Raw genomic sequence first — 10,709 nt, 5'->3', positions numbered from 1 at the left:
CAAAGATAATTGTAACCTACTTTACTTTACTTAAGTATTTCCATGTTATGCTACTTTCTACTTCTACCCTATTACATTTATTTTAAAGCTTTAGTTACTTGTTACTTTGCAGATTCAGATTGGACTGTGATTGGACTATTGGACTGTGTTGCAATCTTTGAAGCAATCTTCAGATTAGGGCTGCAACTGACTATTGTGTTCATCATCGATGAATCTGCCGATCATTTTCCAGATTAATCGACTAATCATTTGATCGATAAAATTACAGAAAATAGTGAAAAACGTCTAGGGGATGTTTTTAAATGTATTGACATGTCATTCTTAAACCCAAATATATTCAGTTTAATATAATATAAATCAATGAAAAGCAGAAAATCTCCATAGGCTCCATATCTAAATGAATAATTGATTATCCAATTTGTTGGCAATTATTTTTCTGCAGCTCTACTTTATATTATATTTACCCCTCTATCCATCGTAGAAGTGTATTATCAAATGTTCTCCACTGACACCATTAACACACTTCCACCTCAGATCATCAAGGATAAATAATTCTGCTGCTCGCTTTCAGCTATTTCTTTTTCAAAAAGTACTTTGATTCAATGAGGGAAAGTTGAGCATGTGCCAATCAATACCGTGGATCAAACAATGATTTTAAACTCAGCGGGGGTCGACCCGCACTCACGCTGCGATGAAGCCCAAATGTTGATACAGGCCTGTTTGGTGCGTGACAGAAAGTAAGCAAACACCACGACCCTGTGTGTGTGTGTGTGTGTGTGTGTGTGTGTGTGTGTGTGTGTGTGTGTGTGTGTGTGTGTGTGTGTGTGTGTGGAGACACGGAGAGAGAGAAAGAGCACACATGGTCTTTGACCTTTGGGTTCAAGGTGTGTCAGTGTGTGCGTGTGTGTGTGTGTGTGTGTGTATGTGTGTGTGTGTGTGTGTGTGTGTGTGTGTGTGTGTGCATAGTTGTGTTTCTGGTAGCTGCTGGTAGCTCTCAGTTTTAACAGTCAGACAGAGCCCAAAAAGAAAGAAAGACAGGGATATAGACAAGTACGGTTTGTGCATTTTGATTCTCAAACATTATAAGTTTCCTCCCTCACACACCCACACACACACACACACACACACACACACACACACACACACACACACACACACACACAGAACACACTCCCCCCCACATGGTAACCTTGTGCCCCTTACACCCAGCCTCCCCTCCTCCAACTACCTCCCCCAATCCCTCAATCCTACCCGCCCACCGCCATCTCACTTCCCCATGTGTGTGTCTGTGTTAGCGTGTGTGAGTGTGTATGTGCGTGTGTGTGTGTGTGTGTGTGTGTGTGTGTGTGTGTGTGTGTGTATGAAGAGTAGCCGATTGACTTATGCCTTCATTTCAGAGCTGTCACTCCTGGCCAAACACCATGACCCCTCAACCTCCATTTTGGAGGCGCACATTTTTTTTCTTTCCTTCACCATATGAATATAAAAAACACATGTGGCCCAAAGGTTTGTGTGTGTGTGTGTGTGTGTGTGTGTGTGTGTGTGTGTGTGTGTGTGTGTGTGTGTGTGTGTGTGTGTGTGCGCATGTTTATGTGTACAGGTAAATCAAACTGACACAGCTCCTTTGAATGGCAGGAGCTGAATTACTTTTGCACTTCAATTTTGCACACCTGCCATTTATGGCCAACACTGGTCTCAGCATAAACCATAAAAGCAAAATATGTTGCTTCAAGATACAAATCGGAGCCAGTAAATATCAGAACCAGGTGCAGCAATTACAGCTTATTTCTCTGTGGGTAAATTACTTACATATTACCAATATGTGGTTATTATTGTAGGTCTACGTTGTATACTAATATTTTGGAATTTAGTGCATTTAGTGAAGATTTCTTGCTTTGTTGAAAGAACTGTCGACAGATGAAAAGAAATACCCAATAATGGACAATTTCTTTAAAGGTATGGTTTGTTGGCTACTCCAGTAGCACCAAGGTTGCCTCCTAAACCGCAGCTGCCCGGGTTTGAATGCAACTTCTACTTTATCCATTGCTTTGTTCTGAAGTTGTTCAGAGGGAGTCTGGCGTAATAAGCGTCTCATTTGAAGTTTCTCCACAAAAACATACTACAGAAATAATACACTGTAAAATACGATGATCAGCTTCTTCTTGTTCCAGAAAACACAGCGATTTGACGCTGACTGAAGATCTGAGTTGAAAGCTACTTTTTTTAAAAAGCCTGGCAATTTTATATGACAAAATAATTGAAAAACAAAAAATGATGAACATTAAGTGCTTTCATAATTGTAGAAAATGTCCAAGTCCTAAATGACCAAAATGTCCCAACATGCTCAAGATACAATGAACACGAAAAAAACACAAGAAAACTAAAATAATATGTCCATAACAGCCAAAGGCTATACACATGATGCATGCTCCCGATCGTAGGTGTTATATGAAATGATGACTCATTTTGACATCCATATTTCACCCCATGATACAAGAGCACTTCACCCAACCAAGTGAGGGTCAATTAGGTTGCAGCTCAGTGCTATGATGCACACATTTACACATGCAGGACCGAAACAATGCATCCATCTGAGCCGTCTGTAGGTAGGCGACCATACCAATCAGGTCCCCGCCAGAGGTCGAGATGACAAACACAATAAGGCAGCAGATTCATCACCCCGTGTGCTCTGACAGTAATTGTCCTGGGTCCATGTCACAGTCCCCCTGTTAAAAAAACAAGGGACGCTCATTTGACAGAGATGACATCGGCGCCAGTCACATGCATTTAAGCCAGACACCTCCTCTATTTGTTATGACACACTTTCAATTTAGCAAAAGGGCCCCACCGAAGATGAACAGTGCCCTTCGTGGGAGGAGGAAGGCCTGTGAAAGCAGGTCGGTTTGTGTCATTTAGACATGGACAGAGGAGGCGAGACATGTGGAGGGGTTTTGTTTAATAAAAAGGCATGTTTTGTCTTGTTGCTAAATGTGAATGTTAGAAGTACAAGGGCGAGCCAGACGTCCATCTCTGGGGGATACGGCGGCGCAGATCGATAGGTGGGATGTCAGATTGAATTGAGGTCACTCTTTGTCTCCCTGAAGAGGTCCCACTTACTGGCTCACCATCAAAATGTAGCGGGACATTAAGCGAAAGGGAGGGCGTGGAGGGGGAGGACGCCGGACAGTTTGTACCGGTGACCCTTGTCTTGTCAGAGGAGCGAGGCTTTCTGTTCTGCAACATGTTCATTCTCAGTTGTCCTAAGAGACGGTGTACGCTTGACACTGGTCTTTGAAGGATCAATAACCTGATGAGATGTGATGAGGCTGTTGTTGCTTAATTCTATCTAAATGTTAAACAGACTGACTATGGAGTCTTTCTGCTCAGTTGAGAAGAAAAAATGCACATTTACGAGGGTGAATATGGTGGCAGGTGGGCGGGATCACTGCAGTGTGCGGCTTTAAGGATTAGTCGATTAATCAATCACTTGCTGGACAGAAACTGCATTGATTACATTTCTGATCATTGTTTTAGTCATTTGTCAAGTAAAAGTCTGTTTCTTATCATTGTAAAGTTTTTGTTTTGATGAATTTTGTTAATTTTGTTTGTTTAAAGACAACCCCTGTTTTATAACATGTAAACAGAATTTCATTTTTCTTTTCAATTTTAAATAATAATTATTAACGATTGTTTACGCAGTCCATTCTCGTAAAAAGCTCAAACACGGTTTTCTATTTTCACATCTTTTGCTGCTATGTCACTGATATGTCAATGTATTACAAAACACTCAAAGTCTTACTTTCCATGGCTTCTACAACCCATAATATTTTATACACCACGACAAATGCGGCTGAAAATCTCAGCCACCAGTGCAGCCATTGCAAATGTACGAGACAAAGACAAAGTTCCTTTTGAGTTTCATTCATTTCCTCTTGTTTTTTTTTCTCTGTATGATTTATACTTGAATGCATGACAAAAGAGCCAGGCCTTAAACCCTCTCGACACTTGATATATGGAGCAATGCTTCTCCAAAGCTAATGTTATAATGAATTGGATCTGTGTCTACGTGTGTGGCCCACCAGTGGCCTGTTTGTGAAGATGTCCCAAAAGCAATACCCTCTTCTCCAGAATCAACAGACCCCCATTTAGCATTCCCAGATCCCCTGAAATGAAACGTTCATTTTTCCATAACTATCATCTCCGGCAAAGCATTGCGGGGGAATTGGATCTGTCTCGGCACAACCCCTCTCCGCTCAGATCTCATCAAGCGTGGGTTGGAGTCACCCCTCTCCCACGGAAATTGCTCTGAACGGCAGGAAAATGTACATCATTGAGGTGCAGACCAAAAATGGCATTGCCTCCTTGCATACAGACACAACCCCCCACCAGCGTTCCTCTTATAAATCCTTAAAGAGGGCCCTGACACCAATGTATGGCAACACCATCAATATTGATGTGGGAGAAAGTTCTTCCAAAGCCGCCTCAGTCACAGAACATTAATATTGATAGTGTTGTGCACCAGCCCGGACGCTCTAAAATGGTAATGGCATCTGGACTGGGGGTTAGAGGCCAATATCATTGCTGAATATGGACATGGCTGTTTAGCTGAAAGCAGGACAGGAAGCCATGCCAATCTTCGTGTCCTCTTCGTCAATCTGACCAACCTAAGAAAGGCACGTCTGGGGTCACTGAGGAACTTTGACTCTCACTTCATTTGATTTGATTCTTCTAATGAACTTTGCACAGGACAGACGCAATGAGATTAAGGATGCTTTTCAAGGGAGATTTGACAAAGATGTAGCACCAAGAATCATTTTAAAATCATTTTAAAATCATTTCACGCGTCTTACCTGTGGCAAGGATGGCTGCAAATATATTTTGTCTTTTCAGCCATGGCTCTAGGGATGGCAATGTTGATCTGTCCGGCACCGATATCGCAACAAATGTTGAATAGATTGCCATGAAATTTGATGTACACATTCACAGTCACCCCAGGATGAATTTTAATAACTTTGGTGATCCTCTGACTTCTCCTCTGTTGCCACCATCAAGTCAAAATATTAATTTCTCCAATACTTTGGGTTATGACTAACAACCAGGGAACCCATCAGCCTGTACTTTGTGTTTCTTGCTAATTAGCATATGTTAGCATGCTGACACGCTAAACTATGATTGTGATCATGGTAAACATTACGCCTGCAACATCAGCATGCAAACATTGTCATCGTGAGCCTGCTGACGTTAGCATTTAGCTCAAAGCACCACTGTGCCTAAGTACAACCCTCCATGACGACCATGACTGTATACTAGTGGTCTTGTTTGAAAGGTGGATGGCATTTAACTTCTGTGTTTAAAATGTAATCCATGGATTCTAAGAGCACTGGAATGTAAAATGTTAGATGCAGGGACTCAGCAAACACAGAACACAAAGTCACAATCACAATTTTCTATAAACAATTACAACGTAAAATGTTTCTAGGTCCTTGCTAGGTAATGCTGTTGGTTGCATTATGGGAAATGTAGGCCCCAGTCTCTTTAGAGCTTGACCCATATAAGAGACTACAAATCAAAATTCTCTTTCTTCAGTTTTTTACCTCTGTTTTTCTTAATCTGTCTACTGTGACTTTGTGAAAGTGCAGTTCTAAATTGCTGGTGTGACCCTTTAAGAACATATGATGCCAAGTGACCTGATTGTATCTCTCTTTGCAGGATTTTATCATCCTTATATAATTGACTAAACAGCTAAAACACGTGCTTCATTTGCATGTGACTTTGATGCATTAAACTGTGGCGGACAGTACAGCATGTAGCGTGCATTTTAAGAGTTACCTTCAGCCCTTATGATATCATGGCTCTGTCGCCGTGGTGGCCTCTGCTTGTGCAAACATATTACACTGAGGCTGTTTTCTGGGTCAGTAAGTTAAATATTTCAGATGGTTTATTTTTAGCACCGTCTGTTTCCACTTTGTGTATGTGCTGCACGTGTGTGTGTGTGTGTGTGTGTGTGTGTGTGTGTGTGTGTGTGTGTGTGTGTGTGTGTGTGTGTGTGTGTGTGTGTGTTAGTGCATCTCTCTCACTATCTGCAATAACTGCAGGCTGCATTTGACCCACTAAGTCATCTTCACATGGCCCCCGGGGCTAATCAATTGAGTGTTTTGTGCAGAAGGGGGCCATCATAATTGCTTGCAACTGACTTGTTAACACGTCCAACAATATACAGGACATGTATTGACCTTTTGTTAGGTTTCAGTGCGTGCTAGTTTCCTTCAAGCTCACTTTTAGCTGCTTTTGCTTAGAAATCAATGAGCCATTAAAACTCTTTAAACATTATACAGTTCCTTAGGGAGATGCCTGGGTATAAAACGCATACTAATTGTCTTATTTTATAACTCTTTATTAGGTTGCTTGCATCCAATCCATTATTGTGAATATAATCGTCCTGCACAGTAGTTTAAATATTCAGTGTGCTTAAAGTATTGGGAAAACTAAATCACATTAGATCACTTGCACATGACATTGAACTGTCTGGGAGTAAAGAGGGCACAGTAATTGCTGCAGAGATGAGTGGTCATTGAACTGTGAAAAGCAGACAAGTTTTCCACAGATTATGAGAAACAGAATGATTGGAAACTGCCCAGGGGCAAAGGTCCCATGATAGTTTTTGACCTTACAACATATGTGGAATCAATGCAGGGCTCTGTTGTTGACCTTAGCCGTTCTCTGAAACACATACCGCTGTTCTGTTTTGTAAAGACAGCGCTCCTGCAGTATCCATGCTCATCCCCTGCTTTGCTCCTCTCCTCTCTTTCTCATTTCAACTTTCCCAGACTTCTAGCTTTGAGAGTAAAGTCAGTTTCTTCCACTTAGGTTTTCCCCATAAAGTTTTAATAAATACATGTATTCACACACACACCAAGTTTCAAGTATTTTCCATCCAAAATTGGTTAAAATGTAATTATTAAAATATGTTGAATTCAACTTAATATTGTTTCAAACTACCGGTAGAATACTTTCTTATTGACAAAATGTTGCTTTTATTTATTTACTCAATAGTATTTCACTCCATTCTCAACGCCTCTCCTTTCCCTACAAACACTGAAGTGTTTGTCGTCTGCGGTTTGTCTTCTGTCTTCTGCAAATTGTCGACATTGGTTGGTCGAACCAGAAGTCAATCTTTCCCTAACAATATCCAAGTAGCTTTAGTTGCCTTGACATTACCAGAACAGAGGTGGCAGATCAGAAAATGCTCACCTGCATCTGATGTTTCAGCGGGTGATGAAGAAAACACACTATTGCCTTTATAATTACATACATAAGAGCTGCCTGCCCTTGTGATGAGCACAAGTGGAAATAATGTTTTTTCTAAAAGAATTTAAGTTAAAATCTACACAAAAATCAATACTTTATTTTTCATTCATGATCTTGGCAAGTGCTCTATACTGCATATTAGTTGCAGGGTTTTGTTAGATAAGAGGAAAAATGGTACGAAATAAAAACTGACTACTGACTCTTGTTGTCCTGGCACTTACACTGTCAGCATGTGAAGTCTGTCAAAGCTTAAATGAAGTGAAACCATCTTGACTACCTCGCTCACAAACACAGTGAAATAAGCTTATGAAGACAAAAACACAGAGAATAAAGAGATGTCATCTTGAAAGCTCTGTTTCGAAAGAAGTCTATCCTGTCACTTCATCTGTAAACGAGCTTGTAGTCGTTCCAGGCACAGCTACAGGGCCCCATTGTGCCTCTGCCAAGCTGTGACAGGGCCCCGTCCAACTTCTCACCTGCAGCATTGTCCGCTCGGGAGCTCAGTGCGGAGTAATTGGGAGCCGAGATTCCAGGACAAGTTTCTTTTTGTCCATTTTGTGGGAATCACTGACCCGGACGTGTGAGGTCACAGCTGTGGTAATTGGTGCTGGGTGATGTAGCTATGTGTGTGTGTGTATACGTGTATGTGTGTGTGTGAAGTACAACCTTTGAACAATTGTTCTGAATTGCACAGGTTGTGTATGGACAGTATTAGCGATGTGTGTACTCCTAGTGTTTATATCTCTTCTGTCCCTGAGCTACAAAAGCATGAGCTCTACAAACTGAGCGCCTTTGTTGGACCACTCAAAAAAAAAGCTAGTGCACTGTGTACCACACAATCACCGCTTTATCTCTGTAGAAGTGGCAACAATTAGTATTCAGACTATGAGTAGTAGTACTTTCTGATAAGGGGGGGGGGGGGGGAGATCAAAACTCAGCTTGGCTCTTTCCCAAACTGCTTCCTCTCCACCTACAGATTGTCTCTCTGCATGAAGCCACACCTGCAGCAGTGGAAGGCACTATGGATTAAGGTTAGGGGTAAAAATAAACAGGTAAACTGCGGGACACACTCACAACCCCTCCTCCCCCTCCCCCCTAAGCTGGTAACAGAAGATGTCAACATGGATTCTGATAGACACTTTGCTCATTCAGCTGTTATGTGCTGTTCCTCTGCAAATGTGTAATAGGCCTACCCCCAAAACAATGAGCATGTGCAGAAGGTACTTTCTTTTTTTCCCTCTAAGTTGACACATAGTTTTAGCTAGCCACGTAGGAAAATGATGTTCCTAATTCTGCCTACTAAACTCTGATTGGTTGGTTGTTTTCCAACCTGGGGAAGCAGCCGTCACCGGGCACAACGCCAGGCTCAATTTAATGGCATGGCGATTTAGAGGTCTGAAACCAGGATGATTTGGATAAAAGACAAGGTAAATTAATTTAAAGACAAAGTGATGGTTCTCGTTTGTAATTTTGACTTTGCTAAAAAAAATAAAATCTAAACCGTTCATTAAAAGTCATTGTTAGGGAAGTAATTATAGGCAAACCACTGACTGTAGCAAGTTGATTTGTTTTTTACATATTTCTAATTGTGCGTAATTTACATCCATGTTTCTTGCTCTTCTTATTCACCTCTTTTGTTGGTACATTGCTACAGTCAGTGGAAAACCAACATCAGGGTGTGAATCACATTGTACCAGCGTTTTTACACGATTTTGATGACTTTAGACTGGACAAAATAAAAAGAGGCTCGACTTGGACTTTAACACCGATGACTCGTGACTTCACTTGGACCTGAGGCTTTTGACTTGAAAATACCCCAAGCACAAAGATTAAAAATGATGTCATTTCAATTAATCAATTCATGTCCCTTCACTCCCTGAATTAACTCACGTAAACACTATTCATTCCCAGCAAGTTGACATTTAATTCCATAGATCCAACGCGACAACAGCCGCTTCGGGTACAGGAGAGAACCACTGGGCGGAAGTTAGAAAAAATTATACCAAAGTTAATTTCCTTCGCGTACAACAACATGGTGGTCAACAAAAGACTAATTACTCTATGCAAGACGGGCTGGTCGAAAAAAATACTTTACATTTGGTGAAGTTTAGGCTCCATAGCACTACTAGTGGTCAAACACTCAGAAAGCAATACTAACTCTTTGGCACAAATACTATGATCATTATGTTAAGATCCCGTTGTGAAAACGACTCTGGTTCCCATCTGATAGAGATTTTCTTTTTTAAGTATATAAACGATAATGCATAAGTAATTGGAATTTCTTTTACTTGGCCAGGACAGCTTGTGTGTGCACCCTTCACAACTTATTCGGTAATTTCATTAGAGGAATTTTAGTTTGTCCACAGCTGAATCTGACAGAAAGGTGACGTCAGAAATGATGACTGACAAATAGAGCAATTGCCACAATAATACAAGAAAAACACAAGATTATGAAAGTGGTACAAATCAGGACTCTTATTTGTCCATGTGGTTAGAATCAAGTTCAGAAATTGCATTAACAAAATAATTTACATGCAATGAAAACCAAACATGTAGACTGACAATGGAAACTTCTTGGACCTGGAAACCCTGACCTCCATTTGGCCCTAGAGGTGAAACCCCATCCGAGGTCATGATAGGCGGCGCTGACACCGACCTCAACCCCAACTGACCACCTGTCAGTCTGCACCAGGCCTGGGAGTGCCTGCTCTCCATGGCAGTAGTTTCCACTGTCACGGCCCCGGGACGCCACCACCTGTCATGACCTCAGGGTACACTGTCTGTAAGGCAATAGTCACTAACAGTGTAGGAGTGAGGCATCAATCGTGTAGGATTTAGCAGTTTAAAGCCAGTTAAATTTCACTCTAGCTCCCTAGTAGTTCAGCCTGATCTGTCCAAAATCCTTCATCAAAGTTCAGACCCAGTTCATTGTCAACAACACACAGCTGTATTAAAAAGGAAAGGATTTCAAATTATATTAAATAAACCTCAACTGTCAACTTGCCATGTTATGACAAGATTGAAGATTTCTAGAAATAAATGTTTTTCACCAGGTTGAGGGAGGCTTTTTATTTAAAAACTGTTACTTCCGATTAATTTAAAAGACACACTAAGGATAACCAACGATTTGTTTCCCCCCTTTGTCATCTCAGGAGCCAAGACACTAAACTATTTACTCCTGTGAAAAAGATCAGTCATTATTATATCACGGGTCAACTTTCACAGATAAGTTATAACAATAGTGTTTCTGCTTCAAAGACAAATCTTTACTGCAGTGTTTGGTCTTTAGATTACAGTCAATGATCATTACCTGGGGCATGTTGTCAAAATGGCACTGAATGTAGTAACAATCTGTAAATCTAACCATGCTTTGAGTAGTGTATTAATACTTTCTCAGTTAA

Source organism: Cottoperca gobio, chromosome 16 (assembly GCF_900634415.1).
Source record: "Cottoperca gobio chromosome 16, fCotGob3.1, whole genome shotgun sequence".
Taxonomy (NCBI): Eukaryota; Metazoa; Chordata; class Actinopteri; order Perciformes; family Bovichtidae; genus Cottoperca; species Cottoperca gobio.
This window is presented reverse-complemented; position numbering follows the sequence as displayed.